The sequence below is a fragment of the Mandrillus leucophaeus genome, unplaced genomic scaffold (assembly GCF_000951045.1).
Source record: "Mandrillus leucophaeus isolate KB7577 unplaced genomic scaffold, Mleu.le_1.0 Scaffold549, whole genome shotgun sequence".
Lineage (NCBI taxonomy): Eukaryota > Metazoa > Chordata > Mammalia > Primates > Cercopithecidae > Mandrillus > Mandrillus leucophaeus.
The window spans coordinates 914,969-934,787 of record NW_012105908.1 but is presented as its reverse complement, the minus strand read 5'-3'; the positions used below and the strand labels follow the sequence as shown (position 1 = coordinate 934,787).

General features: G+C 39.5%; 1 protein-coding gene and 1 pseudogene across 3 annotated transcripts in view; both read left to right on the top strand.

Moving 5' to 3' along the window:
- The window catches only part of N4BP2L2 (NEDD4 binding protein 2-like 2), a 96,237-nt gene that overhangs the window by 41,556 nt on the left and 34,862 nt on the right, over positions 1-19,819 (top strand). The window lies entirely within an intron of this gene.
- On the top strand, positions 1,266-1,837 carry LOC105552221 (annotated as a pseudogene).

Below are 19,819 nucleotides of genomic sequence, written 5' to 3'. Positions count from 1 at the left end.
TTTTTTATTTTGTTTTCAAGTTGTTCATTGCTAAGATATAGAGATACAATTCGATATTTTATATTTATCATATACACTGCAATTTTACTGAAATTATTTACTGGCATATTTTTTTAGATATATATAAGCACCTCTTTTGTTTTTTTTTTTTTTTTTTTGTTCTCAATTTCTGTACTTGTGGATCAGTAGCAAACTTCATGGACTGGCATCAGTATAGATGACACTTGAATAGCACTGTTTGGTGTGGAGCATACTACAGTAGTGAGAGGAAACATCTGTGAACATTGTATCAGTTGGGAGGCCATGGAACATTTTGTCATGTTTGTTGAATAACTTGTGCAGCCTGAGGCAGCCTGTCAGGGCAGTGGTGTGGCAAAGCCATAATATTTGTGTGGGGCTCATTCTACTGAGGCACATCTGCCCATCTGATAGTGTAGTCTCCTCCATTTCTCCTCCAGCACTCTGCTCTTTGGAAGGCACTGCAGGGTGGCCGTGACTTTGGTCAGGTGTAGCTTATGTTTGGCCATCTCTTGGTTGATCCAGTTTATTTGTCTTAGTTTCAGTGATGGCCAGAGGGTTTGGAGTGGAGCATCTCTCAGGGTGATGTGACCTCTGTTGTTGCCTGGATTTCCAGATCATGTGACAGAGAATCAGCTGGATCATTTCAGCTGTCCAGGTTATCGGTTAGAAGAAACTGAAAACTTGGGAGCAAGGAGACCTCTCTGATGTAAAGAAAGACGAGTAGACTGGTTTATCCCTTCTGTGCAGTTAGTACATGAGACTACCCTGGTCCTTTTAGAGCCAGAGTTCTTTGGGGTTTTTGTTTGTTTTCCCCCATTAAAAAGCACTAGCATTTATTAGGGAAACATGGGGTTCTCCTCAACTCGTGTTTTCCCTCTCTCTATTGTGGAAACTGAATCTCACTCTGAAAGTGAATACATCCATTTGAGAGGGATGGCAGGTTACCAAGAGTGTCATTTAGTGAAACCCCTCTTTTTCTTGACCAAAAGAGACTTGTTTTCTTTGAGAAGCAGGAGTTCACTTTAATTTGTATGAACACCTCACATCACTCCCATATAAGCCTACCTACCCTAATATAAGCTGGACTGTCAAGTCTTGGGCAAGAATGGTGACAAGGTGCTATCAGGTCAGAACCCATATTAGAGTAGCTGAAAGATTCAGGAGTTCTTACTTTGAACTTTTGCGTGTAGAATCATTACAAGATGTCTAGAGTGAGAGGAAAGCTGGAGCTGTGGATGGGGAACATGTCAGTGGAGCTGAGCAGGAAGTGGGACCAGTGCCTGCTGGATGTGGTAGATAGATACTGGTTTTGGATTAGGGATTGTTTTCTCACCTTCTTTAAAAGAAGAATGTGGCCTTTGGTTCTGGCATGGGATTAGGAATGGTTTATTCCAACTGTCAGCGTGATTTCCAGGTTCCATATATTCTGCATGGAAAACATGCCAAAGGACAGGAGCAGTGACCACCTGACAACATCCCAGTGGGAGGACAAGAGAAATCATGTTTATTCCTCAGGAATACTGAAGTGCCCTGGAGTAAGCTGTCATTCTTCTGTAACAATGTTATTAGTAATGCTTTAAACTCCAGCACACTCTTTATGTATTTGAAACCAAGTCTGTTTCTTGTTTCGTATTTTCTCTCTGGAAATTGTAAGGAGGTGGTCTTAAATACATTAAGCAAAAATAGGGAAAAAAATGCAGTTAAAATTTGATGGCCTATCAGCTAGCTGACCCAATTCTTGGCACAATCAACAAGTGTCTTTGATTGTTTTTTCACCAGGGCTAAGTCATCAGATATGTCAGAAGGGGTAAAAAAACATAGGTAGCTTGGTTGCATATGCCTTTTTTCAGAAGTAACATTTAAATTATGTAATAGTTCGTGTGGTGGCCCAGTCCGCCAGCTAGCACATTGCCCTTCCTGGCTGCCTCATTCAAAATTTTGGTCAGGCTGCAGTTCCCACAGGTAACCAGCCACATGAAGGCAACTGTGGGGAGTCAGTGGTGAGTAGTCACAGCCTCGGAATCAAAAGGCACCGGCAGGGCAGGGTGGCTCATGCCTGTAATCCCAGCATTTTGGGAGGCTGAGGCAGGCGGATCATTTGATGTCAGGAGTTAAGACCAGCCTGACCAACATGAAGAAACCCCATCTCTACTGAAAATACAAAAATTACCCGGGCATGGTAGCAGACACCCAGTAGCAGTAATCCCAGCTACTCAGGAGACTGAGGCAGGAGAATCGCTTGAACCCAGGAGGTGGAGGTTGCAATGAGCTGGGATCATGCCACTGCACTCCAGCCTGGGCAACAGAGCGAGACTCCATCTAAAAAACAAAACAAGGCACCGGGCATTTGCCTGATGAGCTGCCAGTGCCACTGCCACTGGTATCATATCTCCTGCCAGGTACCAGGCCAGCTCTGGCAGAGGAGACATGAAAGAACTGGATTCAGTAATCTGGACTGGCTAGTGCTATATCTGTTACTTTCCAGACCCATTTGAGTTGCCCCGCATCTGGGTGGCAAAGGTAAGAAATGCACAGCCTAGTCCTTGGGAGTATCTAGAAGAATCCAAAGGCATTGTCCAGAAGGTACAACTTTGGGGGCTGGGAGTAGGGGTTGACTGCATGGCTACTAACCAGTCAAAATAGAGGCTGGTTACTATGCTAGAGAAGGGACCTATGGGCCCTTTAGGGTTCCTGTCCTTAGCCTGTTGATGGGTTAGTAAGGATCCTAGAGAATATGCTGGGCTACAGGATTAGGCAGTGGCTCAGGACACTATTTGCCAAATGGTAAGAATTTCAGTATTTTAACAAACTTTGAGGCCGTAAGAGTATACTGGCTGAATGTTAGCCCTTTGAAGTCTGAGACTCATGGATTCTTGAGTATCCATGGCAGCTTGTGCATAAGAAAGCTGTGCAGTTTATTCAATTTTTTTCTGGGATAGGTAGAGTCCCAGAGAGACTATGAGACAAGAATGCCTAATGTGAGGTGCAATTCGCTGGAACTAGTTGGAAGCTAGAATTTACACCCTCCACCTTTCCTGGATACAGGGAATAGAGTGTGACCTCTCACTTGTACATGTCTGCCAGTTTTAGGGAGAAGTCTACAAACTTGTGCGGGGGAGGTGGGAGCAAAGGGACTTTGTTGAGGTTTTGGCCAGCCAGATTATTGATAGAACATACGTCTTGGAGAATACAGCTAGGGCAGGATATTCTGCTTGGGAAAGTTATGGAAAAATGCAGAAGAAATGTTCAAGCCAATGTCTTTAGAGAACCTGGGAAACCAATTTCATTCGTTGATATCAAGGACTAGGAGCCTGGGAGTCCTGAAAGAGCATAAGAGAACAATCACAGAGGAAGGAAGGTCCAAAACCATTGTAGCAAATAGTACAAAGAACCTCTGGTATCTTTTTCAGCCACTTGATGCTTAGGTGTATTGGATCTGTTTAAAGGTACCGGCCTCGAGCAGATACTGATTAATATAGAGATAGTAGTGACAGAGTCTTTATGTGGTTAAAATTTATGTAGAAAGTTAATAATATAGAAAATGAGACAAATACTGTACCTGGAACTCTAATTTGTATCCTTAGGAAACGAGAAGGTATCATCGGTAATTATTCTAATGCTAGAACTGAAGGGGAAGGAGAATGTTTTGGATACCAAGCAGTAAAAAATTGAGCAGGGTAAGTTTGAGTCCATTAGAGAGCAAATCGGCTAATTGGGAGTGGGAGAAGTTACACACATTGCTAAGTATTGCCAAACAGCAACAAAGATAGTATAGTGAATAGAAAACTGCAATCACAACCAAGATACTAGGATCAGCCTGGTGCCGTGGCTCACACCTACAATCCCAGTACTTTGGGAGGCTGAGGCATAAAGATCACTTGAGCCCAGGAGTTTGAGACCAGCCTGAGCAACATAGTGAGACCTCATCTCTACTAAAAAATTAGCTGGGCATGGTAGCACATGCCTTTAGTGCCAGCTACTTGGGAGGCTGAGGAGGGAGGATCCCTTGAGCCTTGTAGGTCGAGGCTGCATTGAGCTGTGATCATGCCTGGGCGACAGAGCAAGACCCTGCCTCTAAAAAAGGAAAAAAAAAGTAAAAAATTAGTGTAACTGTTCTCGGGATGCTACAGTTTTGTGACCTTTTACAAGTTGCTGTCCCAGTCCATGACTCATACTGCATATAAAGATAGTACTTTTTTTGCTTTCTCCTGTGAATACTGTGAATGAGGTACTATTTATGGATATTCTAGATTCTGTCAAAAATAGTAAACATCTGATTGGTTTCTATTTGATGGTATTTAACATGCTAAAAAAAATGAGTGTTGGGGCTAAAAGGGATTTACAGGATATCTCCTTCAAATCTCACATTTTATTTTTTGTTTTTTATTTTTCGAGACTGAGTCTCGCTCTGTTGCCCAGGTTAGAGTGGAGTGACACGATCTCGGCTCACTGCAACCTCCGCCTTCCAGGTTCAAGAGATTCTCATGCCTCATCTACCTGAGTAGCTGGGATTACAGGCATACACCACCCAGATAATTTTTTTTTTTTTTTGGTATTTTTAGTAGACAAGGTGTTTCACCATGTTAGCAGGCTGTTCTCAAAACTCCTGGCCTCAAGTGATCTGCCAACCTCAGCCTTCCAAAGTGCTGGGATTAAAGGTGTGAGCCACCACTCCTGGCCAAATCTCGTATTTTATAGATGAGGAAAGCAAAATCCAAAGAGATAAAATAACTTACAGTCAGTAGAAGGACTAGCATCCAGGACACCTGCCTTTTAGTCATTTCTTTGCTCTACCAGAAATCTAAGTAGTATAGTGAGTAACATTCGCTTGCAGTATTTAATAGTTCATCAATAAGTCTGAATCCTTGTCAGTTGCCACTCTGGCTACCCAGAAAATTTCAGGCAGTTATATGCCTAAGGCAGTTACATGAAGGTTGATTTCCTTCTTATATACTAAAAATAATGTGAAACATGATTGAAAATACACTGTTTTAGTCTCTTGATTTTGTATCCACTTTCAACATTTTAATATGAAACCTTGACAGAGACTTTGCTGTAATTTTGGTCTTGAGGGGCAGGGGGACTCATCCAACTCACAGTACCCAGCAGTCTGAGTTCTTCAGATAGGCATAAAGAAATAAGAAGTTATATAATTTTTGTTGAATGAGTATGGTGATGTTGGCTAATGATAAAAGCCTAAGAAAAACTGTGTACCAATGTAAACCATGAATGTACTATAAATAGGAATTTTTGTTGTTTTTTTTTTTTTTTTTTGCTTTTACACCACTGAAAGTCAACACTTAATTCTTGGACATGTGCAACATAATGATGCACAAATAGATAAAGGCATGAGAACTGAATCAAAGAACTCAAGCCTGAAGGACAGCCAGAAAATGGGTGTGAGCTATCTCTTAAAAAAAGAAAGAAAGAAAGAAAAAAGAAACAGGCCAGGTGCGGTGGCTTAAACCTGTAATCCCAGCACTTTGGGAGGCTGAGGCGGGTGGATCACCTGAGGTCAGGAGTTCGAGAGCAGCCTGGCCAACATGGTGAAACCCCATCTCTACTAAAAATACAAAAAATTAACCGGGCATGGTGGCGGTCACCTGTAATCCCAGCTACTCAGGTGGGTAAGGAGGATAATTGCTTGAACCTGGGAGGAAAACGTTCACACATTTTGTTGTTTTCTATGTCCCTGTATAAATGATTAGCTCAAAAGTTAATCTGCCATTTTAAATATACAAAATTCTTAATGTGTACTTTTGAGACCATGTAGTTTTGGAAACTTTTTGAGAGCATGATACTTATTTCTTACTCTCATGTTTGAAAAGGTTTAGAAATGTGGTTGCAAAATTTGTTTTAAAACAACAACTGTGACTGTTTTACATGTGTCCAGCATGTTGAGAACTCAAAAAGTAGTAAATCGGGCTATCTTAATAGTGCGCCTGTTACTAATGGAATTTACTAAAAAGTAAGTTTGCCATATGAAAGGGTATTAATATCCTTTTCAAGCATAACATACAAATGAATTTTCATCTTAAATATATTAACTTCTGATAAAACAGATGCTAGGCCTAAAGATATTTGCTACATAGGAAAAATGATTTTTTAAAAATCTGTCTTGGGCGCCTGTAGTCCCAGCTGCTCGGGAGGCTGAGGCAGCGGAATGGCGTGAACTCGGGAGGCGGAGCTTGCAGTGAGCCGAGATCGCGCCACTGCACTCCAGCCTGGGCGACAAAGCGAGACTCTGTCTCAAAAAAAAAAAACAAAAAAACTTGGTGTTTTGAGATGTGTAAAAAATAATGTATTTTAAAAGTCCTAAATCCTAAGTTTGTAAGAGTGATGCACATGTGAAATTATGCACAGATGTCATCTATCTCATTTCAGGCTTAGGACAAGAGGCAAAATTAAACAAGTTAACGTAATATAACATTTTTCTTTTCCGATAGTTTTCAGAAAGTCATTTGTTGCTTTTCAAGTTGTCAGAGTTAGACCTTTGTGGGGAGTATATGAAAAGACTTTTCTTACAAAGTAAATCTTTTTTCTATGTATGCAGATTCCATAAGCACTCGCCAGTGCAATTAGGAAGAGCTTCTGGTGAATAAATGTACTTTTTTCGGCCAGGTGCGGTGGCTCACGCCTGTAATCCCAGCACTTTGGGACACCGAGGCGGGTGGACCACGAAGTTAGGAGATTGAGACCATCCTGGCCAACATGGTGAAATCCTGTCCCTACTAAAATACAAAAAATTACCCCGGCGTGGTGGCACGTGCCTGTAGTCCCAGCTACTTGGGAGTCTGAGGCAGGGGAATTGCTTGAACCTGGGAGGCGGAGGTTGCAGTGAGCTGAGATCGTCCCACTGCACTCCAGCTTGGTGACAGAGAAAGACTCTGTCTCAAACAAAACAAAACAAAACATACATATATATATAGTTTTTCAGTTTTTCTTATTATAAAAACTGTTGATTATTGGCATAACTATTTTGTAGCCTAGAGTTCTTTTGGTGTGACCAGCCCATCAAAAGGCATTATTTGTAATTTAAAATTACTAGAATTTATTCTACATCCACAGAAATTATTTTCCCTTTTTGTGTTTCATTTACTTAGTATAACAGGAGCATGATGAGTCAAAGTAATAATGGTAATGCTGGAATCTGTGAACCTTTGTAATTTATCATGAGCATGTAATATAGTTTTATAATGTATGTAAAATATGTATGGTAAGTGTGATGAAAAACATTGCAATAACCATGCAAGAAGAGTCTTTTGAGACCTCCTCCCAGATAGCAAAAAATTACCACCCTGCCCCTTTTCTCTTCAGAATCTCAGAACTGTGAATTTTCTTTGGGTTCTGTTTTGTTTTTTTCTTTTCAGGTTCAGAGCCACTGTATAAGTCTGTCTTAAACCTTGGAGGCATTAGTAGGTCTCAAGGCTCCTGAAAAAAGGGTTTTTTTGCTTTAATCTGGGTGAAAAATGAGGATTTACTCTAATTACAAAACTAACCATTACATTTCCACCCATTTGTATAAGTCAGGGATCCCTAACCCCTGGAACTTCGACCTGACCTGTTAGGAACTGGGCTGCACAGCAGGAGGTGAGCGGTGGGCAAGTGAGCATTACTGCCTGAGCTCTGCCTCCTCTGAGATCAGCAGTGGCGTTAGATTCTTATAGGAGCACGAACTCTATTGTGAACTGTGGATGTGAGGGATCTAGGTTGCTGCACTCCTTATGAGAATCTAACTAATACCTGATCATCTGAGGTGGAACAGTTTCATCCCCGAAACCACCCCAAAAAATGTTGGGGACTGCTTGTGTAAGTCACCAAATACTCAGATAAAAACAATAGCTTCGGCCAGGCCCAGTGGCTCATGCCTGTAATCCTAGTGCTTTGGGAGGCTGGGGCGGGTGGATCACCTAAGGTCAGGAGTTCAAGACGAGCCTGGTCAACATGGTGAAACCCCATCTCTACTAAACGTACAAAAATTAGCCGGGCATGGTGACAGGTACCTGTAATCCCAGATACTTGGGAGGCTGAGGCAGAAGAATCGCTTGAACCCGGGAGATGGAGGTTGCAGTGAGACAAGATTGCACCACTGTACTCCAGCCTGGGTGATGAGAGTGAAACTCCATCTCAAAAAGTAAATAAATAAATACATAAAAAACAATAGCTTCCCCTGCCCACCTAGTGGGTCAAATTATTCATTCAACAGCACCTGCTATGTCTCAGGCGCTGTCCTATGTACTAGTAGGCAGACAACTTCACAAGTGGAAGAAGAAAAGTAAATCATATGGATGTTAGAAGGTGATAAGGAGAAAAAGCAGGAGAAGGAGGAGAAAAGAGTGTTTTGCCCAGGGTAAGATTATGTGTGTAGGGGAGGGGGATGGAGGGGAACTGGTTGCAGTGTTAAACAAGGTAGTGGTCAATATGGGCTTTACCTGGGAAGGTGACATTTGAGCACCTTAGTTGTCCTAATTTTGGTTTAAACAATTATTAAGAGAATTATTGCACAGCATAAAATGTAAGCCTGATTTTTTTAGTGTTTATTATATGATAACATAAAATTATATTTAGCTGTACATTTTTCTTAGTAGGTATTTGTGAAGCAATGTTGTCAATGTATTGTGTTATTTCTTAGCATTGGAAATGAACTGCAAGTATTTTTTTTTTTAATCAGGAGGGGAATTGACCAAATCTTGGTGATTAAACTAGATTTGTAATATTAGAGGATGAACATTTTGATAGAATTGGAGTTAATGCTAGAATATTGAACCAATTTACCCTGTTAATCATAGTTTATTTGCACACAGCAGTGTGATCTTGTCAAGGGGAAATAAAAAGTCTTTTTCTATATTTGAAGCACTCACATTGAAGTAATGAGAAGGTGTTAGAAGATTTGGAAATTAACTAGTTCCTTTGAGGAATTTAACTTTCAGGGAAATTATGTTTTTATAATCTATATTCTTAAAATATATGCCACTCGATCTCCATACATTTTTTTTTTTAATTTGGCTAAGGATAAATATAATGAGGTCAGTTTATTTAAGGTTAAGGTAGATGTTAACTTGGAGGACTTAGCAGTTGCTATTGTTATTACTGGCAATAATAAACTTTAAAGCACTATTATCTTAAAGTAAAAACAGCGTACGTGACAGAAACAGAAAAATTCAACACATCACACTATAGTTCAAATTGGAATTATTCCAATTCATAGCTGATGAGAATGTAATGAAGTCATCAAATAAAAAACTCACCAAATAAACTTTTTTAGAATCTGAGAGTTAACAATTACTGTTAAGCCTTATTAGCTAAGACTGAATTTGCACACAGGGTGTTTCTGTTACAGAGTAAGTTTTTTTTGTTTGTTTGTTTGTTTGTTTTGAGACAGAGTCTTGCTCTGTCACCCAGGCTGGAGTGCAGTGGCGCAATCTCAGCTCACTGCAACCTCCCAGGTTCAAGAGATTCTCCTGCCTCAGCCTCCTGAGTAGCTGAGATTGTAGGTGTGCACCACCACGAGTTTATGTTTGTTAATCAAAGTTTATACTCAATATATAAGTGGATTTATTATTCTAAAGTGGAACTTAAATATTGAGAAAACTTTAAACACATTGATTTGTATATTTTCTTTTTTTGCCTAATTTCTTTATTGAAGAAAATATTTGGAGTGCATTTATTTTTTCTATTACAAAAGTAGCTTATTTACCACACATAATCACAAAGAAACCAACCCCTAAAATTTACCACTATTAACATTTTGCATATTCCTGTCTTTCTAAAACATGTATATGCATATATGTTTAAATATATAAACAAACACATATACACACCTTTATTAAAATTGTGGGATGATAATTTACAATTTAAATGTATAATTTTATTTTATTTTTATTTCAACTTATAGTTTAGTTACAGGGAGTACATGTGCAGATTGAGTACATGGGAATATTGTGTGATGCTGAAGTTAGGAGTATGGATTCCATCACCCAGGTAGTGAGCATTGTACTCACTACCCATCCTCATCCCTCCACTCTCTAGTAGTCCACAGTATCTCTTGTTTCCATATTTATATCTATGTGTGCCCAATGTTTAGCTCCCATTTATAAGTGAGAACATGCAGTATTTGGTTTTCTCTTCCTGCACTAATTTGTTTAGGATTATGGCCTCCAGCTCCATCCATGTTGCTGCAAAGGACATAATCTTATTCTTTTTATGGCTGCCTAGTATTCCATGTTGTATATATACCACATTTTCTGAATCCAACCTAACGTAGCTGTATAGTATAATGGTACAGAACATAACATTTGCAATCAGAGAAATTTGGGTTTAAGCCTTTGGTTCTATATATTTATTAATTATGCAAGCTAGGCAAGTTTGTCAGCCTTTATTTCTTTATTAAATGGGGATGATGATAGTACACCTTTTATTAGTCGGGCTTGGTGGCACACACCTGTAATCCTAGCTATTTGGGAGGCTGAGGCAGGAGAACCACTTGAACCTGGTAGGCGGAGGTTTCAATGAGCCAAGATTGCACTATTGTACTCCAGCCTGGGCAACAGGAGCGAAACTCTGTCAAAAAAAAAAATTTTAGTTAATATAGTAAGCATAATTATTCAGAAAAATAAAGAGCTTGTAAAAACGTTCACAACATAGTGACATAAAAATAACAAATGATTCATATTTCCTGTATGCCTGTGATGGGAAAGATATTTGTTATATATAAAATCTCACCTAATCCTACGATAACCTCTTTCTTTTTTTCTTTCTTTTTCTTTTTTTTTTATTTTTGAGACAGAGTCTCACTCTGTTGCCCAGGCTGGAGTGCAGTGGCGCGATCTTGGTTCACTGCAACCTTTGCCTCCCGGGTTCAGGTGGTTCTCCTGTCTCAGCCTCCCAAGTAGCTGGGATTACAGGTGCATGCCACCACACCTGGCCTGAATATTTTATCTTTTACTTTTTTTTTATTTTATTTTTCCTTTAAAAAAAAAAAAAAAAAAAGACAGGGTCTCACTCTGGCTGGAGTGCAGTGGTGTGATCACGGCTCATTGCAGCCTCAACCTCCCCGGGCTCAGGTGATCCTTCTACCTCTGCCTCCCGAATAGCTGAGACCACAGGCACATGCCACCGTGCCCAGATAATTTTTATATTTTTTTGGTAGAGATGGGATTTCACTATGTTGCCCAGGCTGGTCTCAAACTTCTGGGCTCAAGCAATCCTCTTGCCTCAGCATCCTGAGTAACTGGGACAACAGGCATGTATCACCACACTGGCTGTAGTCTCTGGCTGATTTTTAAAATTGTTTTAGTGATGGGATCTCACCATGTTACCTAGGCTGGTCTAGAAATCCTGGCCTCGTGTGATCCTTCTTCCTCAGCCTACTGAGTAGCTGGGATTATGAGTGTGGGCCTCTGTGCCTGGCTTCTTTAATTTCTTGCTTTATTTATTTATTTATTTTTTTAGACAGAGTATCACTATGTCGCCCATGCTGGAGTGTCGTGGTGCAATCTAGGCTCACTGCAACCTCCACCTCCTGGGTTCAAGTGATTCTCCCGCCTCAGCTTCTTGAGTAGCTGGGAGTACAGGGGTGTGCCACCATGCCTGGCTAATATTTAGTAGAGACGGAGTTTCACCATGTTGGCCACGCTGGTCTCAAACTCCTGACCTCAAATAATCTGTCCACCTTGGCCTCCCAGAGTGCGGGGATAACAGGTGTGAGCCACCACACATGGCCTTTTCAACATAGTTTGTAGTCTTCAGAGTAGAGTCTTTTTTTTGAGATGGTCTTGCTCTGTCATCCAGGCTGGAGTGCAGTGGTGCAATCTTGGTTCACTGCAACCACTGCCTTCCAGGCTCAAGTGATCCTCCCGCTTCAGCCTCCTGAGTAGCTGGGACTATAGGTGTGCATCATGATGCCTGGGTGGTTTTTTGTAGAGACAGGGTTTTGCCATGTTGCCCAGGCTGGTCTCCAACTCCTGTACTCAAATCGATCCACCCACCCCGGCCTCCCAGAACGTTAGCATTACAGGCGTGAGCCACTGTGCCCAGCCCAGACTATAATTCTTGTACTACTTTTTTTTTTTTTTTTGAGATGGAGTGTCAGTCTGTCACCAGGCTGGAGTGATCTTGGCTCACTGCAACCTCCGCCTGCCAGGTTTGAGAGATTGTCTTGCCTCAGCCTCCCAAGTAGCTAGGACTACAGGCACGTGCCACCACACCCAGCTAAATTTTTGTATTTTTAGTAGAGACAGGGTTTCACCATGTTGGCCAGGATGGTCTGGATCTCTTGACCTCAGGTAATCCGCCCACCTCGGCCTCCCACAGTGCTGGGATTACAGGCGTGAGCCACCATGCCTGGCCAAGTCTTGTACTTCTTTTATTAAATTTGTTCCTAAGAATTTTATTCTTTTTGATGATATTGTAAGTAGAATGTTCTTAATTTTTAGACTGTTAATTGCTAATGTATAGCAATACAATTGATTTTTATATATTGATCTCATATCTTGAGATTTACTAGATTTTTAAATTTATTTACTTATTTTATTTATGTATTTTTTTGAGATGGAATCTTGCTGTGTCGCCCAGGCTGGAGTGCAGTGGCACAATCTCAGCTCACTGCAACCTCTGTCTTCCGAGTTCAAACAATTCTCCTGCCTCAGCCTCCTAAGCATCTGGAATTACAGGTGCAAGCTACCACGCCCAGCTAATTTTTGTATTTTTAGTAGAGATGGGGTTTCACCATGTTGGCCAGGCTGGTCTCAAACTCCTGACCTCAGGTGATCCACCTGCCTCGGCCTCCCAAAGTGCTGGGATTACAGGCATGAGCCACCACACCTGGCCCAGTTTATTATTTTTAATAGTTTTTAATTACATTCCTATGAATTTTCTATGTATTAAGATCCTGTTATCTGCAAATAGGCATGTTTTACTTCTTTCTTTCCAATTTGTATTTTAGAATTTTTTTTCTTGCCTAATCGCCCCTGGTGTAATGTTGAATAGAAATAGTGAGAGTGTATATTCTTGTCTTTTTTCTGATCTTTAGGGTGAAATATTTAGCCTTTCACCGTTAAGTATGATGAATGTGGGGTTTCTGTACATGTTTTATATCAGATTGAGGAGGTTTGTTTCTGTTCCTAGTTTATTTTAGTTTGGGGTTTTTTTTTTTTTTTTTTGAGATGACATCTCTGTTACCCAGGCTGGAGTGCAGTGTCATAATCTCGGTTTACCGCAACCTCTGCCTCCCAGGCTCAAGCAACACTTCCACTTTAGCCTCCTGAGTGGCTCGGAGTACAGGCCCACACCACCATACTCAGCTAACTTTTTAATATTTCTGTAGAGGCAAGGTCTCACTATATTGCCCAGACTGGTCTTGAACTCTTAGGCTCAATGGATCCTCCTACCTTGGCCTCCCAAAGTGCTGAGATTACAGGTGTGAGCCACCATGCCCAGCTCTTAGTTTTCTTCCTGTTTCTAGTTTGCTAAGGGTTTCTGTCATGACAGAATGTTAGATTTTGCCCATGTTTTTTCCTTCATCTTTTGAGATGATGATTGATGATGTGGTTTTTATCCTTTGTTCTACAGATATGGTTTATTACATTAATTGAATTTTGGATGTTAAACTAACCTTGCTTTCCCGAGATAACATAACATTTGGTCATGGAGTGTAATCATTTTTTTATGTAGCTAGATTTAGTCTGCTATTTTTTGAGGTTTTTGCATTCATATTCATAGGAAATATTGGTTTGTATTTTTCTGTTTTTGTGTGATGTTTTTGGTTTTGATATCAAAGTGATACTGGCCTCAGGCTAAATTGGGAAGTATTCCTTCCTCTTCTATTTTTAGAAGAGTTTCTTAAGAATTCATATTCTTCTTTAAATGTTTGATAGCATTCACCAACGAAGCCATCTGGGCCTGGGCTTTTTTGTGTGTGTGAAGTTCTGAACATCTTTTAAAATATAGTTTACCTTCTTTTCCAGCTGTTCTTCATTTACTTCAGGAACTCTTCTGATTTTGTGTAGGTAAAAAATAAATGACTTTAATCTTAGTTGACAAGAATAATAATCATGTTATACCATTTTCAATAACAAAGTAACAAGGAAGGTGAGAATAAAGGAAGGAAAGAAAACAACATATTTCTAGTGAAATTTTTTGAGGTTAGCCTGTGACTATAATAAAATTATTTTGTAGCAGCGTACCAATATGTCAGTTTGCACAACTCTGTAGAAAACAACTATTTTGTAAGCTGAAAATTTTCTGCTTTCTAAGTATTCTTTATAAATGTCGTGTTCTTATGCTTTTAATTTTATGGCTAAAGGCTATTCATATTGTGGCAATAATTTAGTTATGAGGTTATCTAAGTAGAAATAATTCAACATATTCTAACAGTATTTCATATACTTAAGATGAAGGCAAAATTGTATCTTCTAGCTGTTTTTTAAAAAGAATTACAGCCGGGCATGGTGGCTCACGCCTGTTTTCCCAGCACTTTGGGAGGCTGAGGCTGGTGGATCACTTGAGGTCAGGAGTTTGAGAACAGCCTGGCCAACATGGTGAAACCCCATCTCTACCAAAAATACAAAAATTAGCTGAGCATGGTGGCGCTGTTCCAGTAATCCCAGCTACTCAGGAAGCTGAGGCAGGAGGATCCTTTGAACCCCGGAGGTGGAGGTTGCAGTGGGCCGAGATCTCATCATTGCACTCCGGTCTGGGCAACAAGAGTGGAACTCTGCCTCAAAAAAAACAAAAACAAAAACAACGACAACAACAAAAACCTACCCTAGATCCATTTTTAAGAAGAAAATGACTTTATTAAAGATGAAAAACCTTTAGCTATGTTTTTTCAAGTTATATGTTTGCAGTTAAATGCAACTTATAGCACGTCAGACTGTTTTTTCTTATTCTTTTTAATTTATTTTTTATGTATTTATTTTTTGAGACAGAGTCTTGCTCTGTGGCCCAGCCTGCAGTGCAGTGGCACGATCTCAGCTCACTGCAGCCTTGACCTCCTAGGCTCAAGCAATCCTCCCATCTTAGTTCACCCCCCAGGAACTAGGACTACAGACGTGTGCCACCACACCTAGCTAATACTTGTATTTTTTGGAGAGCTGGCGTTTTGCCATAATGCCCAGTCTGGTCTCAAACTCTTGGACTCAAGCGCTCCTTCTGCCTTGGCCTCCCAAAGTGCTGGAATTACGTAAGTTGTGAACCACTGGGCCTGGCCCCGACTGGTTTTTCTTTTCTTTTTTTTTCTTTTTGAGACAGAGTTTCACTCTTGTTGCCCAGGCTGGAGTGCAATGGCGTGATCTCGGCTCACTGCAACCTCCGCCTCCCAGATTCAAGCGATTCTCCTGCCTTAGCCTCCCCAGTAGCTGGAATTACAGGTGCGCCCCACCACACCTGGCTAATTTTGTATTGGTTTTCTTAGACTAAGACATACACAACTCCTGAAAGAGCCTGGTAGTATCATTCCCAGCTTGTAAATGTATTCTGTAATGGTGAGGGGTGTTAGCAAAAAACAAAAACAAAAACAAAAAACTGTAGCATAAAATTACTAAATGGTTATTATTTTAGAAATTAATTTTTTAAAAGTAATCATGCAGTGCTGTTATCCATTCCTGCTCTACCCCAATACAGTAAGTATAAGTAAAGATCATCTGCCATGTTCCTATCTTTCACTGTGTGCTAGTCTGGAGGCCAAGATGTACTGAAATTTAGTGATGTACAACCTACAAAAATTAATTGTATTTTTATATACTAACTTAGTCTTACTAAGTAGTTATAGCAGGAAATACTCTGAAGCTTACCTTAATAGCTTTAATGAGGAAATTTTAAATAAGAATATAGAGGTTAAAATAGGTTGAAGAAAAATATTTTGTTCATCAAAGGCCACCTGCATTTTTTTTTCTTTTTTGAAAATGAGATGACACTTCTCTGCCCTTATCTGTAGCATATGAACTTGACTTAGTTTTCCAGTTGCCCTGATAGATTTGCTTTGCCCATCTACATTTTCCCACAGTACTTGTCTTCAGTTGAACCCATTTGTGAAAATACTAGTGGTGAATTATAGCCTCTGGCTAAGTGTGAGAATAGGGTTTCGCAAGTTAAGATTTCATTTGACTAATAAACATTAGTGCTGGGCTGTAAGTAAACTAATGGACCAAATATAATGGCTACTGCTTCAGATATCAATGTTTAAGTTTACCACATAGTGAAATAATTGGATGAAAATTCATAGACATTGAAAAGTAATTGAATTTAGAGCACACTAGAATTTAAAAAGTCTGAATAAGTATGTCTTAGTTTGAAATACAAACAAACTAGTAGTAGATGGAACCAAATACCAACCCAAAAGGTAATATTGTCATATGAAATTAGCGTAAGAGAAATTTAAATTCTGTAGCCAAAATAAAATATCTAAACGTTCTTGACAGATGAAATAACATGAAAACCTTTACAAAATGATGTCTTAGTTTTATAATCTTTCCTTTTATTCTCTGGGATTCAGAGTAGAAGCAGTCTTTTTCTCTTTCACCTACTGATGGGAAAACCGTATGAAATATGACTGTAAAGAGTCTAAGGCCAGGCACAGTGACTCACGCCTGTAATCCCAGCACTTGGGAGGCTGAGGTAGGAGGATCACTTGAGGTTAGGAGTTTGAAACCAGCCTGGCCAACATGGTGAAACTCTATTTGTACCAAAAATACACACACACACACACACACACACACACACACACAAAATTAGCTGGGCGTGTAGTCCCAGCTCCTTAGGAGGCTGAAGTAGGAGGATCACTGACTAGAACCCAGGAGGCAAAGATTGCAGTGAGCCAATATGGCACTACTGCACTCCAGCCTGGGTGACAAAGTGAGACTCTGTCTTAAACAAACAAGTCTAATTACAAGTAATCAATTTAATTATAATCACACTAGGTATGTAAACCCCACTATAACAACTCATTGTATATAGTCAGCTAAAATAAATATATTGTGTCATCTTAAGTATAATGATAACCTGATAAAACAACTAAACCTAGTATGAATAAAAATTTATTTAACAGATAACTATTGATCACCCATTATGAATCAGGCATTGGCTAGGATCCTGAAGGGTATTGCTTAAGTTTTGTATGTCTTTTATTGACATTTTACATGCAACATTTAAGACATACAAAAAAGATAAGCATAAGCCAATGGTGTTCATTTATTCGTAGGCCAGCTACAAATATAGTTGAAAGCCCCCATGTACCATATACCCTGGAAGATACAGGCAACAGAGCTCTGAAGGTTTAAAGTATAGGTTTAAATTAAAGGTTGAAATTATTTACAAGAGTATATACTTAAATTTTGAACTGTAGAATACTGTAAAATTCATTACACAAAACAAAGACAGTATAGGCAATATTTGCGTCTAGTTCCCAAGGCTAGAATATGACAGGGTCGCCATCTGCATTCAGATATAAAGTTCCAGAAACTGGACTAGACTGAGTCAAGTATTTACAGAATAAGAGTTTGAATAACAGTCAAGAAGCAAAGCTAAACAAAAACCAGGAAAACTGGCCCTGAATGTAAAATTTGAGGTGTGAATTAAAGCCATGATCTTATAAGCCACAACCAGAGGCTTACCCCTTTTTTGGATCATGGACTACTTTCAGAACCCAGTGAAACAGTTCCTCTGCCTATAAACAGTCCTTGTAATAGTCCCTCTTCCATTAAAATTACATACATGTACGTACATATACTATTCAATTTGGGGGAGTTCAAAGATCCTCTGAAGTCTTGAATATCTGTAAGTGAATACTGGTAGTCAGCTTGGGGTGGAGAGAAAGTGATTTGAGTTAGGAGACTAAGTAATGTGAATGAGTCTGAGACTATAAGGTGAAAGTAGGATGATAGTGTCAATCAGTGAACTTCAAACTAGTCCACAGAAGAGTTCAGGCAGATAGTGGGAGGCTGTATAGTGGAGCTTTGAGTATGCTGTGTCTTCAGCCAGAACACTTCCCTTCACTTTCACTTGTTTGTATATGTGGCTTTCATTTAAAATTTTGATTAATAGATGTATTTTAATCCTAAAGATATTTAGGGGACTTTTAAAGGCAGAACACAATCTAAAAAGTGCAATCTTTTTTTTTTTTTTTTTTTTTGAGATAGAGTCTTACTCTGTTGCTGAGGCTGGAGTGCAGTGATCTCAGCTCACTGCAACCTTTGCCTCCTGGGTTCAAGCGATTCTCCTGCCTTAGCCTCGCGAGTAGCTGGGGTTAAAGGTGTGCACCACCATTCCTGGCTAATGTTTGTATTTTTAGTAGAGAAGGAGTTTCACCATATTGGCCAGGCTGGTCTTGAACTCCTGACCTCAAGTGATCTGCCCTCCTCGGCCTCCCAAAGTGCTGGGATTACAGGCGTGAGTCACTGTGCCCGACCTAAAAAGTCCAATCTTTAGGTACAAAAAACCTTTTTGAGTTATATTAACTATACAATCTCGGAGAAATCATACTCTATGAGTTCTTCAGTCTATAAAATGAAAATAATAGTACCACAGTTGTGAATTTGAACCAGATGATGTTTATGAAAGCACCTTAAAAGTTGTGAAGCACCATCTAAATGTTATTTCCATTTTCAGGTGTGACTGAAGAAATATCAAATGTTTCCTAGTAAGACAGCAACTCAGGTGAGATGGAAACTCTAAGTAATGATATAATGGATCTAGCATCTGACTTTCAAAGATTAAAACTATGTCTAAAAAAGTCTCTTTATTGTTGAAGAGACGTTAAATATGATGCCATCCAACTAACTAGTAAGTGATTGAATTCTCACTAAAATTCCCTGTCAAGTGGACTTTTAATCTGGACTCTATCTGATACTACTTTCCTTCTGCCTGAATTTCACTCTTTACAATTGCTTTAAAATAAGGTTCTCCAGGTCAAATCTCTGTTTTTGTTTCTTTGAAAATATATTTATTTTGCTCCCCTCCATCAACAATATTGTCAATAGATATAGAATAGTAGATTGACAGTTCTTTTCTCTCATGACACTGAAATTATCATTTCACTGTCTTCTTCCTCAGTTGTTACTGATAAGAAGTCAGCTAGAAGTCTAATCGTTGTTCCTGTGAAGGTACCTGTCATTTTCGGGCTGATTTTAAGGCGTTCCCTTTGACTTTAAATGTTTTGAAGCTTCATTATAATGTGTTTAAGTGAGGATTTTTTGTGTCTTTATCTTATTTCGGATTTGCTACTTTTTTTTTTTTTTTTAAATCTGAGATGGTGTATTTCATCAGTTTTGGAAACTTACCAGTGATAAATCTCTTGAAACATTCACTCTGTCTTATTTTCTTCTCTCTCTCTGTCTCAGGCTGAGTCTCCGTCTCTCTCCATGTCTCCCTGCACTCCCCTTTTCCTGAGACTCCAATTGTATGTTGATCTTCTCATTCTCCCTTCTGTGTCTTAATCTTCATATTTTTTATCATTTTATTTCTTATTGCTGCTTTCTGGATATTTTCTGCAGATGTCTTTTTCCATTTACTAATTCTTCCATTAGCTGTCCTTAACTCATGACCTTGTTTGTTGACAAGGTTTTTTTCAGTAATTAATATTTTTTCATATTTATACATTTTGGGGATACTTTTACTTTTTCTTTTTTTTTTTTTACTTCTGAAGAAAAAACAAAATTTCATTGTTTTAATAATTACTGGCGGGGCGCGGTGGCTCACGCCTATAATCCTTAGCACTTTGGGAGGTCAAGGCGGGCGGATCATGAGGTCAGGAGATCGAGACCATCCTGGCTAACACAATGAAACCCCATCTCTACTAAAAATA